General features: G+C 43.9%; 1 protein-coding gene across 5 annotated transcripts in view; it reads left to right on the top strand.

The window, feature by feature from the left end:
• LOC110517416 (protein eva-1 homolog B) overlaps window positions 1-19,153 on the top strand; it is a 66,552-nt gene that overhangs the window by 44,579 nt on the left and 2,820 nt on the right. For 2 of the 5 annotated variants that reach the window (XM_036973784.1, XM_021595500.2), the window contains exon 2: window positions 17,220-17,389. The exons of 1 other annotated variant lie outside the window; for it this stretch is intronic. The gene's annotated coding sequence lies outside the window, so the exon portion shown is untranslated. Of the gene's footprint in view, window positions 1-5,348; window positions 5,681-17,219; window positions 17,390-19,153 lie in introns of those variants that run through there. 2 more of the 5 variants (XM_021595493.2, XM_021595506.2) reach the window with 2 other exon arrangements.

The following is a 19,153-nucleotide window of genomic DNA, read 5'->3' as shown; positions in this document are numbered from 1 at the left end:
TTTTGTTGATGTTGGGTGAGAGGTTATTTTCCTAGCACCACACTCCCAGGGCCCTCACCTCCTCCCTGTAGGATGTCTCATCAGTGTTGGTTATCAGGCCTACTACTGTTGTGTCGTCTGCAAACTTGATGATTGATTTGGAGGTGTTCGTGGCCATGCAGTCTTGAGTGAACAGGGAGTACAGGAGGGGGCTGAGCATGCATCCTTGTGGGGCCCTAGTGTTGAGGATCAGCGAAGTGGAGGTGTTATTTCCTACCTTCACCACCTGGGGGCGGCCCATCAAAGTCCAGGACCCAGTTGCACAGGGCGGGGTTAGGACCCAGGTCCTTGAGCTTAATGATGAGCTTGGAGTGTACTATGGTGTTGAATGGTGAGCTATAGTCAGTGAACAGCATTCTTACATACAGTAGATAATCCTCTTGTCCAGATGGGATAGGGCAGTGTGCAGTGCGATGGCGATTGCATCGTCTGTTGATCTATTGGGGCGGTAAGCAAATTGAAGTGGGTCTAGGGTTTCAGGTAAGGTAGAGGTGATATAATCCTTGACTAGTCTCTTAAAGCACTTCATGATGACAGAAGTGAGTGCTATGAGGCGATCATTTAGTTCAGTTACCTTTACTTTCTTGGGTACAGGAACAATGTTGGACATCTTAAAGCATGTGGGGACAGCAGACTGAGATAGGGAGAGATTGAATATGTCCGTAAACACAGTGAAGTTCTTTGAGAACCGTCATGGTATCGGCTTGAGGGGGAATATACACGGCTGTGATTATAATCGAAGATAATTCTCCTGGGAGGTAATACGGTGACATTTGATTGTAAGGTGTTCTAGGTCGAGTGAACAAAAGGACTTGAGTTCTGTATTTTCTCATAATCAACCCATTAGTTAATCATGAAACATGCACCCCCACCCTTCTTCTTCCCAGACAGAAATGTATTTCTGTCTGCCCGATGAACTCAGAAACCAACTAGCTGTACTCAAACAGTATATCCCGAAAGGGCCATGTTTCCGTGAAGCAGAGTATGTTACAATTCCTGATGTCTCTCTGGAAAGAAATCCTCGCCTTGAGCTCATCAACATTATTATCCAGAGACTGAACATTAGTGAGTTATATAGTTGAAAGCTGAGGATGGTGTGTGCACCTCCTGAGTTGGACTAGATGTCCACTTTGAGTACCTCTCCTCCGACTCTCCTTTGGGCGGTGTTTAGGGTCAGCCTCTGGAATTAGTTCAATTGCCCTAGGGGGTACAAACAAAGGATCCGATTCAGGAAAGTCGTATTCTATGTGGTAATGCTGGTAAAGCTGGTAAGTTACTGCCGCTATGATTTCCAAAAGTTATTCACTGCTGTATGTAATAACACTAAAACATGTCTCGGCTAAAAATGTAAGAAATAACACATACAAAAAATATGAATACTGTATGTATTAATACGATTCCTAAGAGCAAGACGCACGGCAGCCCTATCTGTCGGCTCCAAGTAGGCTTGGATTTTGCTAAGATGTTGTGGACAGGGGTGGTGGATGGATGTAATCCCATGACTCTGCATCAGAAAGTTGTGTGTTTGGTCCCAGTGGTGGACATTTTGTTTTAGTCTTTTGTTCGAACCCTATCCCAAACCTTAACCCTTACCTTAAACCTGTTACGGCTAGACGCTCCGCTAACGTTACGACAACAGTGAAATTGCAGAGCGCGAAATTCAAATTAAATTATTCAAACAATTTCATAAATAACAAGTGCAATACAACAAAATAACACTTAACTTCTTGTTAATCCAGCCACCGTGACAGATTTCAAAAAGGCTTTAAGGCAAAAGCAAACCATGCGATTATCTGAGGACAGCATCCCATCATACAAACACATGAAAATCATATTTCAACCAAGCAGGTGCGACACGAAAGTCAGAAATAACAATATAATTCATGCCTTACCTTTGAAGATCTTCTTCTGTTGGCACTCCAATATGTCCCAGAAACATCCCAAATGGTCATTTTGTTCGATAAAGTCCTTTATATCCCCAAAATGTCCATTTATTTGGTGCATTTGATTCAGAAATACACCGGTTCCAACTCGCCCAACATGACTACAAATTATCTAATAAGTTACCTGTAAACCTGGTCCAAACATTTCAAACAACTTTCCTAATCCACTTTTAGGTATCCTAAAATAATTGATACAATTATGGAATATACTATGTTCAATAGCGGATAATATCAAAGTGGAGCGAGCTCCAGGTCACACACACCAAACAAAAGAGTCCACTTGGCTTGGCACTCAGACTGAACAACCCTACTTTTTAATTTCTCAAAGGAAAAACATCAACCAATTTCTAAAGACTGTTGAAATCTAGTGGAAGCCATAGGAACTGCAACCAGGTGCCTCATAAATCTAGTTTCCCATAGAAAAAAAAATAGAAAACAATCTTGATGGTTTGTCCTCGGGGTTTCGCCTGCCAAATAAGTTCTGTTCTACTCACAGACATTATTTGAACAGTTTTAGAAACTTTAGAGTGTTTTCTATCCAAGCTTCTGGGCCTGAGTAGCAGGCAATTTACTTTGGGCACGCAGTTTACTTTGGGCACCTTATTAACCCTTAAAGGAGAAGTGTACCCAAAATACAGAAACTGTGATTCCATACAAGTGATTCCATACATTGAAACTAGTTCATTGGAGTTTGCCCTCTCCCCCTCTCCCCATCTCTCTCCCTGTAGTGCTGTACTGAAACAGCAGCAAAAAATAGGACATGTGACATTGCTGGATGCTGCCCTTTCTCTGATCCATTGCCAGTGAATTCATGATTCTGATATGGACAAATTCATCGTTTTTTTAAGCGTTCTAGGGAGTTTTCCTTAGCCACCATTTGATTGATTGATTCAAGTTTTTGGGAGAGGAGAAGGATCTTGTGCAAAAGTTGATGGAGTTAGGCATATCGCAGGTAAAGTCAGTTACACAAATTGGAAACAGAGATGGCAGCAAGAGCAAGCTAGTGTTCGGTCCCTGGCTGCACTTTATACAGGAAATCAAGGGAAGAAGGTACCAAATTTCACTGTTTTCCGAAACAATATGTAAATACCCCCACAGCCAAACCTTGCATCGCTGTCTGTGCGTAGTAAGCACTTCAGCGACAATGCATATGATTTAGATATGTCATCTGAAATGATAGAGAAAGAAAACCAAAGGATACTAATAGATACGACCATTGCTGCTTTATTTCCATGGACTGGATCTGGCGCAGTGCCAAAATGCAAAGGTGCTCTACAGGTTAGCATATATGCCCTATGTATTTATGACAGGGGGTGAGAGACAATAGATATTATGTCACCTTACATTGCAGAATAGAGTATCCTAAAACCATTGTGATAAATAAACATAGGCTATATTGTGTTTTGGGCAATGTGAAAACATAAGCCCACTAATGGTCCCGCTCATAGAGATTTATAAGCAATCATTCAATGATGTAAAGTTTAGCTACTTATTCATTAAATAACTGTCCGTTTTGCCCAGCTGGAACAGGGTTGCGTCACCAATTCATTTTTGGAATACGGACAATTGTTTCCAGGACACCAGAGTTTTATGTGGGCAGCCAAATCCCTGTGGTCGCAAAAGCAACCTTACCTCTCCTCATCATCCTTACGTTCCTCTATTTCTGTAGGAATTGTCAACACGTATGCAAATCCTCTGCAGCGGAAACATTCTTCATTCGTGCCATTGGAGCACAATTGCCACAACTGCACCACCAGACTGTGTTGATCCTGGGGATGGGTTAGGGCTTTGGGTAAGCTACTGCTGCGGCTTTGGTGGCTAGAGCGGCAGCGACCATCTGAAGCTCAATTTCCCTCAATTCTTCATCCGAATACTCAGGCTCATATAAATACGATTCAACAATATCATCAGTGCCCCTCCCGTAGCTAGTATTTTGTCACCAGACATACAGTATTTGTAGGCTGTTTTACTTTGTATAACTAATGTGTAACACTGTCTCCACTTCTCTGCCTAAAAAAACATGCATCTGTGAATAAGGGTATAACGTGCAGTTTCTACGTGGCAGGGATTCCCCTGAGAGCGCACATGCGCAGTTGTTACCCATCTCCACTCCATGATGAAGTCCAATTGAACTGAATCCACCTTCAGAGCATCCAAAGAGCTTGTGTCCCGTCATGGGTTATTAAGTTCTGCTCTCTAGTGAGCGTGGGTTAATGAGTAAAATATGTGGACAGAAACCAAGACTAGATTCCAATTGGCACCCTAATCCCTTTATAGTGCACTACTTTTGACCTGGGCCCATAGTGCGCAACATTGGGAATAGGGTGCTATCTGGGATGTAATCCCAATACCTTGTTTCTTTCTCTTTCCACCTCAGCAACAGGGTGTATCAAAATAACAGCTTTGCGCCGACATTGACCCCATTGAGAAATAAGGAAATTTGATGAAGCACTTTCTAATGCAGCTTTTCAATATTGATTTCACAGCACTTTGTAGAGAAGTCTTCCCCTCCCTGGATTCCCATGGAGACCCTGTCCATGTTGATAGGAAATACTGTATCTCCATGCCCACCCACTCTGTCTGGCTTTAATTAAATCTGGTCAAGGCTTTGCTTGGTGGCCCAGTGTATTTACTGCTCACTCTCTTAAGTTGGTTGGGGGTTTCCTCCCTGCTAGTAAGTCTGGGTTACAAAACAAGACCAGTGTGTGCTGTCTGTAATGTAGGACTTATGTCCATGTCATGCTGTCAGGGCCAAGTGCTAAGCCTGAAAAGTAGGCTATTTTTTTCTAAAGTATTCAAAAGAGTATGGATACTTACATGGCTTTGTGGATTTGTGTTATTGTGTTATTCAGCAAGGATAGTTACAAGATAGGTATCTCCTATTATGCAGTCAAACCTCTTCAATCTTCCTTGTCTTCTCTATAATGGATTTTAAAATCATATTGGTAGCCATATGTTTCTGAGTGTGGCTCACAACTGTTAGCAATTAACTTTCAGTGAGGGGGTTGTCATACTATTCAGATTACATGTCCTTCCTACCCCCCCAAATGTTCCACTTTCCCATTCATCTTTACATATAAACGGCTTAAGCTGCAATCCAGTACAATTTTGTTTCAGATATAGTTATTTTTAATGGCTCCAAAGGTAAACAACAATCCTTCATTGTCATGCCTCGTGTTTTGTTTTTGTTTGTGTTTGCTGTCGTTCTGTACTCGGTGTGGAAAATCAATTTGTCGAGGGGTTGTGCTTTTCCTGCTCATCATCTTAACAGAGGGGACGAGGGGGAATAACTCCCCTCCCAATACTCCCTTCCTACCTCCCTCTTTCCCAAACCCTGCTCATTTTTGGCAGTTCCTCGTTCCTCCTTTTTTCTCTCTCTCCTAGAGGGATTGTATGACAGCTATTCCTGCTGCTGGCAGAGAGAGTGGAGACTGTGAGGGAGAGGGAAAGTCTGTTATTCAGAGGAAGTTACCACCTCTTCCCTATAGGCTTCTCTACATGTTCCAGGACTGGAGAACAGCAGTAGTCACACACAGGGAATCGTCAAGATTGACAAAGTCAGGATTGTTTGTTGTGTTGATTTTCCCATCCTGGAGGCGAGAAGTGTACTGTTTTGACTGAGGCTAGCATTGAGCCTTACCTTATCTTGACAGGAGTTAACTTTCCTAAGAAGACACCTTGACAGCACTACTTACCTGGTAAGTGTGACAACCCCAGTCTGTGTGTGTATAATAACATATGAACCTCAACAAGGTATTTATATCACTGCATTTACAATGTAAAGGCTGTAACTTTTTGCTTTTCCCTTAAAAGCCATAAGAGTCTAAGCCCTGCCTGAGCCGGGGGAGGGGGTTCTACTAAGCTATATGGAATTTTTGAAGAAGTTCATAACAAGAATAATTTTACTATTTCATTTATAATTTTAAGACCTCTTGAAGTATCCCCCCAAAATATGTTTAAAAAAAATAGGTATGAAAAATTATATTGGGCTGTCCTGCTATTAGCCTATACAAACACATGAAACAACAGATAGCCCCCCAAAAATATCAAAAGGAAGTTTGTTCTGAAATGCCTCTCCTTGTGAGGATCGACGCCGTTGTGAGGATCGACGCCGTACAGGAGAAGCAGGTAAATGGAGTCAAACATTTATTCAGGAACGGGCATAGAACACGACAGGAACAGCTTCAGCACACGGGACAACAAGGACACATGACAAACAATCCCGAAGCAGGGAAACATACATATATAGGGAAGGAAATGACATAAGTAATTGAGTCCATGTGAGTTCAAAGAGCGTGGATGAACGTGACGGGGAAAGGTAGGTGAGCGTACTAAAGGTGACCTGAGTGCGTAATGTTGGGGAGTCTGGCGCCCTCGAGCGCCAGAGGGAGGAAGAGCAGGAGCAGGCGTGACAGTATCCCCCCCCCCCCCCTCCCCCTCTAGGGCATCACCCGACGTCCCACCTGGGCGAACCGGCCGAGACATAGGCGCTGGGCAAGCCGGCTGGGGGAGGGGGAGGAAGAGCAGAGCAGGTGTGACACTCTTGAGAGACATAAGAGAGATATAAGAAAGATAAAGAAACATTTGTATTTTTTTTTTTACATGTATTTAAACCCTTATTTTTGGCACTTAACAGTCTTCATATATATATATATATATATATATATAAATACTTCCATACATTTTTTCAACTGATATCATATTAGTGTGTAGCTCAAACTGTTAGGACTCTACAGATCGGCTGTACCGACTTCAGACAAGTCCCAAGACGCTTATTGGGGTCGTAGAGCAAAAAGGAGAACACCATCGGGTTCGTGAAAGTCTCATCTTTCCATACAGGGGTCATAATAGTTTGGGAAGATAGATTTTCGTGATGTCTCATGGTATGACAAACACAGCTCTAGCTCTTTCACCTTTCACTGCAGATGTGGAAGTGCGACACAGGCAGATGCTGATATCTCTATCTTAAACTGGTTGATTTTTTTATGGGGGTGCGACGTGTGGTGTGTCTAGGTACAGTGGAGTTTCAATGAGTGCCTGCTGTTTCATGTTTTGCAGTTTACGTTCCTTCAGAACTCTGCAAAGCAGTACTCTTGTGGTTGCACGAGTTTGCGAACACTTTAAAAACACTTTAAAACTCTAATGATGACTAGAGGTTCCCTTTCAGTCCGTACACTCAATAGAACACACAGCTATAGGTTCCAGCGCTGTGTGTTGTACCTTGTTTCCTTCCTTCAGTAGCTATATTCATATCTTTACGTGATTCAAGCTCATTTATAGGGGGTATACTGTTCTTGTTGGAGTGTCCTCAAGAGAAGCAATGCTCACCTTTTGAGCGTCTCAATAAGAGCTACAGTATGAAGTGTGTGTGGTTACAACACGTTTCTGATGGATCGGTGCCAGAGAGCAGGGCTGATGCAGCCAGCTGCACAGTGGCTAACCTTGCGGTGATAAATGAGTGCACTTTCGACCACAATAAATACAAAACATCCTGTATTTTGCTGAGTGCCGCATCAACAGCGTAATACGATTAGGGGGAGCCGAGGTTAGAGCCTCACGCATCACTAATGTGCAGCCCACCATTTCGTCAACATATAGGGGTCCTGTGTGTGTGCATTTGTATGTGTGTGTGGGGGGGAATAATGGTTTTGTCTCACACACATACACACCGTCTCTACTGGAGTTCCGTGGTCCTCTTATCAGTAGGAGATAGCCATTCTCAGAGGTCCCCTCTAATTAGCACATCTAAGTGGGCAGGCTGTTTGCTGTTCCTCCCTGTGTCAATCTGATAAAGTGACAGATAACAGAGGATAAGTGTGAATGCCTATAACCTCCAGGCGTGTTTTGGGACAGTTGACTTGTATCTGACCTCTCCCAGCTATGTTCCCCTCCATCCTCTTGTTCTCCTCAATCTCACTGCCCCATGTTTTATCACTGGGGTTTTTGCTTTATCTGTGGCCTCTAAGGAGTCACAAGTCAATCTTTGACTTGAAAAGCTTGTCTAAACTCTAAACCATTTGCCTGGCCCTCTACTGCACAGGAGGCAACAGTGTTTCGGGGTGCTTTCACGGACACACGTGGCCCAGGATCAAGATGAGGGGTGTATTTTACGAGTGGTGTATTTGCTTCGTTACCACTACCATCCTGTAATGATGCCTTGGCATCGCTATGTAAGCAGTTGCCTTGGTCTTGCTATTCTCTCCTAGCAGACACTGATAGAGTGACTCACATCTGACAGTTTCTTAGGGTGAGTGAAACATTACTCTCCCATTTGTGTTGGTATAACGATTGGTTTGTTGTGTAACATGATAGCGAGTTTGAGACATGCCATCTAAACGAAGTGGGGCGGACAGTATATTATATTTTGTAGACCACTAGCCATTAGATGTTGTAAACCGGTTTTGAAGGAGACGCAGAAGCTATGAACTGCCTCGTCTAATCAGATGTAAAGCCAACAAGACTGTATTCGAATTCGCATTCACCATTGACAAATAATAGGCTGATGAGGGATTTATCTCTGAAGCTGTGTTTAGCAAGACTCCTACTAAAACCACTGCTGTCTCATAAAGGCTCCATTCTTTCTGGTGGCGGCTTCTCCCTGGTCTCCTTAGACTTAGGGGGATGTTTGACGTGCTAAATCCACTAGGGTTTGCCTAAGCCTCTCTCTCTCTCTCTCTCTCTCTCTCGCTCTGTACACACACGTGAATATCCAAGAACATAAATAAACCCTGGATTTAAGGTTGAATTTGTTTAAACTTTACATGGGAATCTGGGGGAAGAGAGAAACCATATGGTGAAGAAGGAATAAAAAAAAAAGAAGATGACAGGGTTAAGCACACAGAAACGGGTACAGTGACGTTTGTAAAGCGTCTCGTGTTGATTACACATTAAATAAGAGACACTGGACTCAGAAGCTTAATCTTATAATTGAATCATAGTTTAAGGTCGGTTATCAAATATTCACAGTCTACACCAGCTGGTCTGTCCAGCTCCGACAAAATTGTACTCTGACGAACTAAAGAATTCATACCATACAGACTAAAAATGACACCACGGGTCACTTTCCCAGAAGACTAGGCTTCATTTATGTCTATATGTTTGTGGACAGGAGAGTTAACTCTGCCCAGCCACCCATGGAAAGGGTTAACACGGTTTGTGTCATAGGGTTATCACAAGTCCTGTGTACTGAATACAGTGTGTGGTTGTGGTCGGCTGTTGCATGCTGGCCCAGATCGATCAGAGATCACAACTCAATTTTTGGAGCTCGAGGCTGGGCATCACCTGGGGTGCATGCGAGGGGGCAAAAATGAAAACACATATGGTGGTATGCACAGACAGACACTCTCACGCTCTGTCTCACACACACACACACACACACACACACACACACACACACACACACACACACACACAAACTCATTAAGTTCCAATTCTGAGCATCAATGTCCTGGGCTCCGTATGCACAGCACTGGATAGAGATGGAACACATAAGTCAAAATGAAGATAGAGCATGTGTTTCCTCTTCTGGATTTCCATATGAGAGCAGCACTTTGTCTCTGTCTACCATCAAACCCCTAAGACCCCACATCTGGCCACTATTAACCCCCACCCCCATGGGCCCGTATCTCTATTACCCCCCCATACCCCCACCAGCCCAATCCTCACGGGGTAAAGAGATTGCTCTCTAGATCATTTCTTATGTCACTAAAATACCTGCTTCGGTTTGTCACGGGGTTGCAGTGACATACGTACTGCAAAGCATACATGCTTCTCTGCTGAACCAAGTTGGAGTGGAGTTGAAGTTGCCACTCTCCATTTAAATGGAATCATGGCCTCACGTGGATAAGTATGACATAAAGAAACCAAAACAACCTCCTTATTGAGTACCTGCCCTGTGAATTAGATCAGAATGTTTAGTAATGCCTTGACTGAGAAGAAAGTTCTGGTCCTTGAAAGCTACAGTGTTAAAAAGCTGTTGTTAATTGAGTCTAAAGTCAAGTTCAACAACTTATCAAAACTGGCTGGCTGTCAGCAAGGCAGTAAGTGGCAAAAGTGTGTAATGGAGAATGATGTGTAACTCAAATATGTCCACCCACTGTGCACAAATGTCGGTACAACGTCTAGTTTTGAATTATATTTCATTGCGTTGTCAATGAGCGTGAATTGAAAATGAAATCAACACAAGCTTTGAGCCATGTAAGTGCATTTTGGTTAAAAGTTTTATGCAAAAAAAAAAAAGGTTGATTCTCCCAATTTGTGCGAAGCGGGCAGTTTAAAGTTAATCCAAGGCTACTGTTTGGAAACCACCTTCACTGGGTGGCAATCCTGCTCGCTGTTCAGAGGAAAAACGATAAAGCTGATTTTCTAAGTTTGAGTTTCAGCTCTGTGAAGCTCCCCATACTCTCAGCTGGCAGCCATCTTTGGGGTCAGCTCTACCTTGTGCTCAGTGTTACTGAGCCTGATGGCAAACACATGTCTGACTGGGCTCGAACTGAAATAATCCCCCCCACAGTACAAGCCCATGGCCAGGGCACGGTGCAATGGAAAACAGCACCAACACTTAGCACAGCTTGATCCCCAAGATCCCATGTCAAGAGAAAACAAAAATGGAAGACACTCTCTTTTCTCCAAAATGCCCTTACAACCCTTCATGGCCGTCAAGGAAGACCAGCCGTGCTGGACAGAAAATGCCTTCCCCAGATGCCTACCCTCTGACTGCTTTTGCAGGCACCGGCACGAACAGAGCCCTAGCTCTTAGGAAAAGTGTCCGTTTTTATCGGTTGGAACGTTACCCGCATGCACCTCTGCCTGTCTGTCTCAGGGAGAGGGTCAGGGATAGAAGGGATACAGCTTCTGTCAAATGAATGTCAAAAGTCATTTTTTTTTGTTGTTGTGCATTTTTAGCTAACCCTAACTCTTTTCCTAACCTCTTCTCCTAACCTTCTGCGTAAGTTCTCCTAACCTCTCACGAAGAATACAATTTGACAAAAGCTGCATCCCATCTAGTGAAAAGTTACATCAGGCTTTTCTGGACTTGGATGCTGTCCTGCCTTGGTCAGGTGATCTTGGTTGGCTGGGTTTAGGTATAGAGAATGCCTGGGAGACCATACACTGGCGTGATTGAGGCCACATGGTAAACTATTTTACTGAAAGCTGTTCAAATAGGAACAGTATGGAAAAAAACTTCCAGTAGATACTTTTGTGATACAACAGTTTATGAGCATTCTAGGGAACAGCCATTAACCTGCTTTTCTGCTAATTACAGAATCTCACATCATGGCTTTGTGAGAAAAATGGAAACTAAGTAAATCAAAGCACTAGCACTAGCTCTACAGGCTGTTCAATTGCAGCATACAGTATTTATTCAAGTTGCAAAAGTCAAGTGGACTATATTGAGCTTAGAACTGCCTCCATGTGCTCAAAACAATGAATAAATTACTCCTCAGTGGTCCATTTGATCCCATGGATCATTAATCCCAGACATATTTTCTCTCTCAGTAGCTGAAACAAAAATCTAAGAAACAAGGAACTTTTTAATGAACTTTGTCAGGGGCAAAGATGATGAATGCTATAAAATTGTCCTCATTTTACACTCAAACTCAAAGTGACACTAGTTACAGTGTGTCTCTGATCTCCCATGCCAGAGCTGTTGGACTAGGCTATATATGTGCATAAAAACAACAACAATGGGATTAAATTCAAATCTGTTTTTTTTCAACTCACTGAAGACCTATGCCAGGCAAACCACAGAAAGATCATCCACTGTGCCAGGGAACTATTGTGGCCGCACGTACATTCTAGGAATCGAAAATATCCCTTTCGCTCTGTGGTTCAAAGTGTGTCATTATGGTGAGGAAACAGGCGTACTCGTTCCCTAGTGGGATTTGTTTTTTTGTAATGTATTTTCTCATTGTAATTCAATTATGGCTACACTCCCTGGATAAATTCCTACTCAGGGGCTGTTAATGTGATTTCTCAGACGTGACAGAGGAGTACTATGGTTAGATACTTTATGAATGATTTATAGTGTACAAAAGGGCTTCTGTTTGGTAATAGGAGCTAAAACTCTTGCTTCTGAGGTTGGTCCCTGTCACTATGTGGCTAGTCAATAATTTAGGAAGTACCTTTATCTAGTGAGATGGCATAATCAGCTTCTCCCCACAAGACAATAACAGTGTGATTAGCTCAGACAATCAGACAAAGCTCAGACAATCAGACAATGTTATCCTTCACTTTAAAGGCCCACTTTAACTTTTATGTTGACTTCATGGACAGTCAGACATTGTATCCATATCTCCATCTATGAATTAGAATTGTTTACATTTCTTTGACCCAGGTTTATAACAAACCAAGTGGCGGGGCTGCCGTTTTGTTGTTTGTCAAATTTAAGGAGTGGGAGATGAGGGTGTTTGTCTGGACTGGGTTCCGGACTGACAGTACAACCAGACGTATGGGAGGAAACTCGGTAGGAAAGGAAAAGCTATTGTGCTCTTCTCCAAGTTGATAAGAACAAAAATATCACACAACGTAACGGACAGGGTTTTCCTTAATTTGGTTCCTCTTTCCTCCCAACCAAAGTAAACATCTGTTAGTCAGAAATAGAGAATGAACTCTTCCCAGGCCTCACAACACCACATGTTGTTTACATTGGCGTCAGTCTCAGCACAATTTGTGCTTAGGCCTTACAGTTATTTGAGACTTGGATGAACTTTTCATTGTTTTTGTATCTTGACGTGGTGTCAAGATACAATTTTCTTACACTCTTAAGTAAAAACTGATTGGCTTCAATGTGAACTCATTGATTGACTGATGATGCCCACCAAGTGACTAAGGACACAGGAAGTGGATTGTGTGTTCAAATTGTTTGACCTGAGGTTATGAGGTCAGTTAGGAATGAATGACAGGCATTATCTGGTCACATGCGAGGTGATGTAATCTATGAGTGAAACCATGAAAGTGGAAGCCTTCTCACGCAACATTAGCTTGGAGTGTACCTTCATTTATTTCCAAAAAAAGGTTCTAGTACCATAAAGGGTATTTCAAATCAAATCAAATAAAATTGTATTTGTCACATACACATGGTTAGCAGATGTTAATGCGAGTGTAGCGAAATGCTTGTGCTTCTAGTTCCGACAATGCAGTAATAACCAACAAGTAATCTAACTAACAATTCCAAAACTACTGTCTTGTACACAGTGTGAGGGGATAAAGAATATGTACATAGGGATATATGAATGAGTGATGGTACAGAGCAGCATAGGCAAGATACAGTAGATGGTATCGAGTACAGTATATACATGTCAGATGAGTATGTAAACAAAGTGGCATAGTTAAAGTGGCTAGTGATACATGTATTACATAAGGATACAGTCGATGATATAGAGTACAGTATATACGTAGAGATGAGATGAGATGACATGAGATGAATAATGTAGGGTAAGTAACATTATATAAGGTAGCATTGTTTAAAGTGGCTAGTGATATATTTGCATCATTTCCCATCAATTCCCATTATTAAAGTGGCTGGAGTTGAGTCAGTGTCAGTGTGTTGGCAGCAGCCACTCAATGTTAGTGGTGGCTGTTTAACAGTCTGATTGCCTTGAGATAGAAGCTGTTTTTCAGTCTCTCGGTCCCAGCTTTGATGCACCTGTACTGACCTCGCCTTCTGGATGATAGCGGGGTGAACAGGCAGTGGCTCGGGTGGTTGATGTCCTTGATGATCTTTATGGCCTTCCTGTGACATCGGGTGGTGTAGGTGTCCTGGAGGGCAGGTAGTTTGCCCCCGGTGATGCGTTGTGCAGACCTCACTACCCTCTGGAGAGCCTTACGGTTGAGGGCGGAGCAGTTGCCGTACCAGGCGGTGATACAGCCCGCCAGGATGCTCTCGATTGTGCATCTGTAGAAGTTTGTGAGTGCTTTTGGTGACAAGCCAAATTTCTTCAGCCTCCTGAGGTTGAAGAGGCGCTGCTGCGCCTTCTTCACAATGCTGTCTGTGTGAGTGGACCAATTCAGTTTGTCTGTGATGTGTATGCCGAGGAACTTAAAACTTGCTACCCTCTCCACTACTGTTCCATCGATGTGGCTAGGAGGGTGTTCCCTCTGATGTTTCCTGAAGTCCACAATCATCTCCTTAGTTTTGTTGACGTTGAGTGTGAGGTTATTTTCCTGACACCACACTCCGAGGGCCCTCACCTCCTCCCTGTAGGCCGTCTCGTCGTTGTTGGTAATCAAGCCTACCACTGTTGTGTCGTCTGCAAACTTGATGATTGAGTTGGAGGCGTGCGTGGCCACGCAGTCGTGGGTGAACAGGGAGTACAGGAGAGGGCTCAGAACGCACCCTTGTGGGGCCCCAGTGTTGAGGATCAGCGGGGAGGAGATGTTGTTGCCTACCCTCACCACCTGGGGGCGGCCCGTCAGGAAGTCCAGTACCCAGTTGCACAGGGCGGGGTCGAGACCCAGGGTCTCGAGCTTGATGACGAGCTTGGAGGGTACTATGGTGTTGAATGCCGAGCTGTAGTCAATGAACAGCATTCTCACATAGGTATTCCTCTTGTCCAGATGGGTTAGGGCAGTGTGCAGTGTGGTTGAGATTGCATCGTCTGTGGACCTATTTGGGCGGTAAGCAAATTGGAGTGGGTGTAGGGTGTCACTTGTCATACCCCTGGTTGCGCAATCGATATGCTGATAAAATTTAGGGAGTCTTGTTTTCAGATTAGCCTTGTTAAAATCCCCAGCTACAATGAATGCAGCCTCCGGATAAATGGTTTCCAGTTTGCAAAGAGTCAAATAAAGTTCATTCAGAGCCAACGATGTGTCTGCTTGGGGGGGGGATATATACGGCTGTGATTATAATCGAAGAGAATTCTCTTGGTAGATAATGCGGTCTACATTTGATTGTGAGGAATTCTAAATCAGGTGAACAGAAGGATTTGAGTTCCTGTATGTTTCTTTCATCACACCATGTCACGTTAGTCATAAGGCATATGCCCCGCCCCTCTTCTTACTAGAAATATGTTTGTTTCTGTCTGCGCGATGCGTGGAGAAACCTGTTGGCTGCACCGCCTCGGATAGCGTCTCTCCAGTAAGCCACGTTTCCGTGAAGCAAAGAACGTTACAGTCTCTGATGTCCCTCTGGAATGCTACCCTTGCTCGGATTTCATCAACCTTGTTGTCAAGAGACTGGACATTGGCAAGAAGAATGCTAGGGAATGGTGCACGGTGTGCCCGTCTCCGGAGTCTGACCAGAAGACCGCCTCGTTTCCCTCTTTTTCTGAGTCGTTTTTTTGGGTCGCTGCATGGGATCCACTCCGTTGTCCTGTTTGTAAGGCAGAACACCGGATCCGCGTCGCGAAAAACATATTCTTGGTCGTACTGATGGTGAGTTGACGCTGATCTTATATTCAGTAGTTCTTCTCGACTGTATGTAATGAAACCTAAGATGACCTGGGGTACTAATGTAAGAAATAACACGTAAAAAAACAAAAAACTGCATAGTTTCCTAGGAACGCGAAGCGAGGCGGCCATCTGTCGGTGCCGGAAGTAGTATTTGGCATGTCGGTGTAGGAGAACCCAGTTTGGTTTCATATAGAATTCTACAACCACTAAGAACCCTTTGAGAACCTGTTTGTGACAACTTTGTTTTATAGTGGCAAAATGATCCAGTCAGCATTTTAACTTCTTTAGAGGCTCTTGAAGGGAGTAATATGCCAGAACATTTTCAGCACACATTCAAGGTCCCAAAAACTGCAGAAATACTGAAACATATGTAAACAGTGTTTTTCTCTCCAGCATTCAAGGGACATGGCAACATCTGCTAATGAATAGAAAATTAATTCACTTGAGGAACATGACTGAAAGTTGAGTCATGGGATAGTGCGTTGAGGGAGGTCGAGAGCACATCTGTTCATCATTTCTTCCTCCCGGTAAAACAAAAACACAACAAAACAACAAAACAACAGGCTCAGGTTAATTATTGTTTAGATTGGCTTCAAATGAGTCTCCGGTTGTCTTTAACCACCGTTCTCAGATGCCTGAGTTCTGATGAATTTCGTTCTGGTGCATTCCACTCTGAGAAAAGAGCAGTTAGCAGTCAAATCATTAGCCATGACCTTGGCGAACTGGTGAAGTCACTCAGGCCTTACACTTTATTGCCCTTGAGACCAAAGCATAATATTGCATTGGAAAGCTCTTTAGACAGTATCCTATGTGGATACTGGCTGCTTTGCCTAGATGAAGAATCGTTTCAAATAGCTAAGCAAGGATTAGGCCTAGGTGACCTGGTCCGAGATCTGTTTTGTGTTTGGCAATTACGATGACTGTAGTTGGCTATACATACAGCACATACAGGATGGATCCCGCTTCTGTGGTCCAAAACAAAAGGCTGACCATATGACTCGGTGGAGATGCTGCCATGGCGACTGCTCCCTGTGTCCTTGCTAGCTGCGAACACTCTCTCGGGCCCAGCATTAGTGTACATGGCAAGAGTCAGCAAGATCAAAATCTGCACTGGAAAGCAAAGAGGCCCTACTAAACCAACTTAAGCTGGCACTGGGCTTTTCCCTCTCAACACAAAAAAAAGGGTTTGCGAAAAATTCACAGCGCAGCGTTTTTCATGGTCCTCTTTCCCCACCTGAAATGTATAGAGCTGCTCATTTTCCGTGAGATATACTGTGGCTGTCGGGTGTACAGACGAGGAGTTGTACTTCTTGGAGACAAAGTGCTCTGAGGATCTTAAAGTGGTTTGATGCATCAGAGACTTAAGTTTCTATGTTAAACTGTTCCGGGAAAACATCAGCCTGTGACTGTATCAGAGATATTTTATGTACTTTCATTTATCACTTGTAAGCAGCTTTGACTTCAAAACATATCAGTGCTTAGGAGTACAGACAAAAACCTAGAGAGAATTCACTCTTAGTCATGTTTGATGACAAACACCACGGACAACCCCCCTCCCCCCAAAATGTCTCTGTCTCCCTGCACATAATTTATTGTTGTGTAGTCTCCGTACATGTGCAGTGTTTCGGGGTTTAATATTTCTAATATATATGCGTTTGCGTATCCAAATATGAACGGTTGTACTACTGAAAGCTAAGCCTGCATTTTGTCTGCTGCCGGACTGTGTATCCCTCGGCAACAGCAAAAGGCCAGTCATTGTTTGCATTGCAAACGCCTCAGTGAGTTTGGATCTGATGTAGGCTGACGGCTGTGTGAGTGTCTGTGTGTTTGCTCTTGTCTCAGGGCGGCCAAATGAACTGTTCGGCCTGAGGAGCGAAGGGCACGGGCATAGATCCAGAGAGAGAGAGAGAGAGAGAGAGAGAGAGAGAGAGAGAGGCTCAATCATTCAGCAAACCTCTCCACTTCCACCATGAGCTGGGACTAAAGAGTTACCTCTACAGCTTCATTTTATGGTAAGGTTAATGATACAATACAAAAGTGTACATCTGTCTGTACTTCTTGTTGCCTATCTTTATATCTTAGAGCAACAGAAAGAGTATTGTGCTTTTTTTATAAAGAGTCAGGCATGTGCTATGAACAGCTGCAATACATATGGTTGACCCATGTTTTTGTTGCATTTTTGTATCAACAAATGGGGGTGATAACAACAGCATAATATCCTCGAGATTCACATTAGCGTAGAATCCATAGACTGAAGAGATCACCCCCAAAAAATGTAGGTGACATAAAACAAAAACAGGTGGACTGTGCCATTTTTGATGTCAATGATCTGTAGGCCATGTGCTATGACAGCATGTTGTGAGCAATTCCACGGGTTAGTACTGTATGTGACTGTGCTAGAGTCAGCCATCTTTTCATACTTGAACAACATGTTTGTTCCCCTGGGAGCCATAACACAGAACACGTGTAGAATGAAAGGGATCGGAGGCTAATGCTAACATGCTAACACATCAAAAGGTTCAGGGATACTCGTATTGGCTGGGCCCCTGTGTCGCTATCTATCACGTCTTGGTTTTCCTGTGCCATGTGCCTTGCATGTACCATGTGATGATGTCATAGTGGAGCGGACGAGAAAAGGGCAGAGTCAGCAGGAAAGGGCTATGACAAGGGTTGAGGGTGAAGAGAGGGGGTTGCACAGGAAATGCGGGAGAGACCCAGCAGGAGCCACATGACCCTTTGGATAGAGTGTTCCATATGTGAGAATCTACACAGCCTCTCACTTCGATTGGAAACAAGTTCTCTCTCTCTCTCTCTCTCTCTCTCTCTCTCTCTCTCTCTCTCTCTCTCTCTCTCTCTCGCTTGCTCTCTCAAAAGCGCAGGGGTAGCATAGGGGCTCGCTGTAATAGCCTAGCCTATGTAATTGACCACATAGGAAAAGAAGCAGGACCAGGCATTGTACTGTTGTTGCGTGGTGAGGCGTGGCGCCGCAAGGTTCTCTGTGAGGGAAATCTGAGACTTCCTGGGGAGCCTGAGGCGAGGGAGTAATGACCGGGCCAGCGAGGGCCTGCAGGAACACAATGGAGCCAAACAGAGCGACAGGAAACGCTGAGGAAAAGACTCAGACGACCAGAAAGCGTCACCAGGGATAAGCCCAGTGGCCAAAACTTAAACCAATCAAATGACTCATTCACATTTGGTTCTGCTCTCCATGCAGAGCTGCCTTCAGAACAAGATCAAGAAAGGAAACCCCAGTGACTCTGTTTCAGTCAGGGACAGTCAAAGTGTGACTAAAATAGATATTTAAACAACAGCAACACAGGTCCTCCAGGTCTTCACCCATTTGTGTCAGTCGGGGAAATTAAAAGGGTGAACAACCCAGGTACTGTAAAAACAACACAGAGGTCCTTGGGCCGTGCTCCTATTGATCCGGGAGGCTCGTTGGAGGAAGTGCTGTTCATTGGCTTCTGAGGAGAGAGTTGACCCCTGGCCCCTCACTGTAGAGGCCTGTCCCAGCTCATAGGCAGAACCATGTGCCAAATGCGTCATGATCCCAGTTTGCGCTGTTGGTATTTGAGGATGAAACAGTGGAGCTTTTGTTTGCCACAGCTGGACCAGTAGGCCTTGTCCTCACCCACCCAAAGACATGTGTGACCGACCGGCTCAATTCGGTCCAGTGTAGCAAAATTTGAAATTGTGTTTTTTTTACGTTGGATAAAAGTAGACTCAGAGCTAGAAAATGGTATATCAAACACTACAGTTGAGGAACAATGTGAAAG

This window comes from Oncorhynchus mykiss, chromosome 3, assembly GCF_013265735.2.
Source record: "Oncorhynchus mykiss isolate Arlee chromosome 3, USDA_OmykA_1.1, whole genome shotgun sequence".
Classification (NCBI taxonomy): domain Eukaryota; kingdom Metazoa; phylum Chordata; class Actinopteri; order Salmoniformes; family Salmonidae; genus Oncorhynchus; species Oncorhynchus mykiss.
The sequence above is the reverse complement of the archived record's forward strand: the minus strand, read 5'-3'. Positions and strand labels throughout refer to the sequence as shown.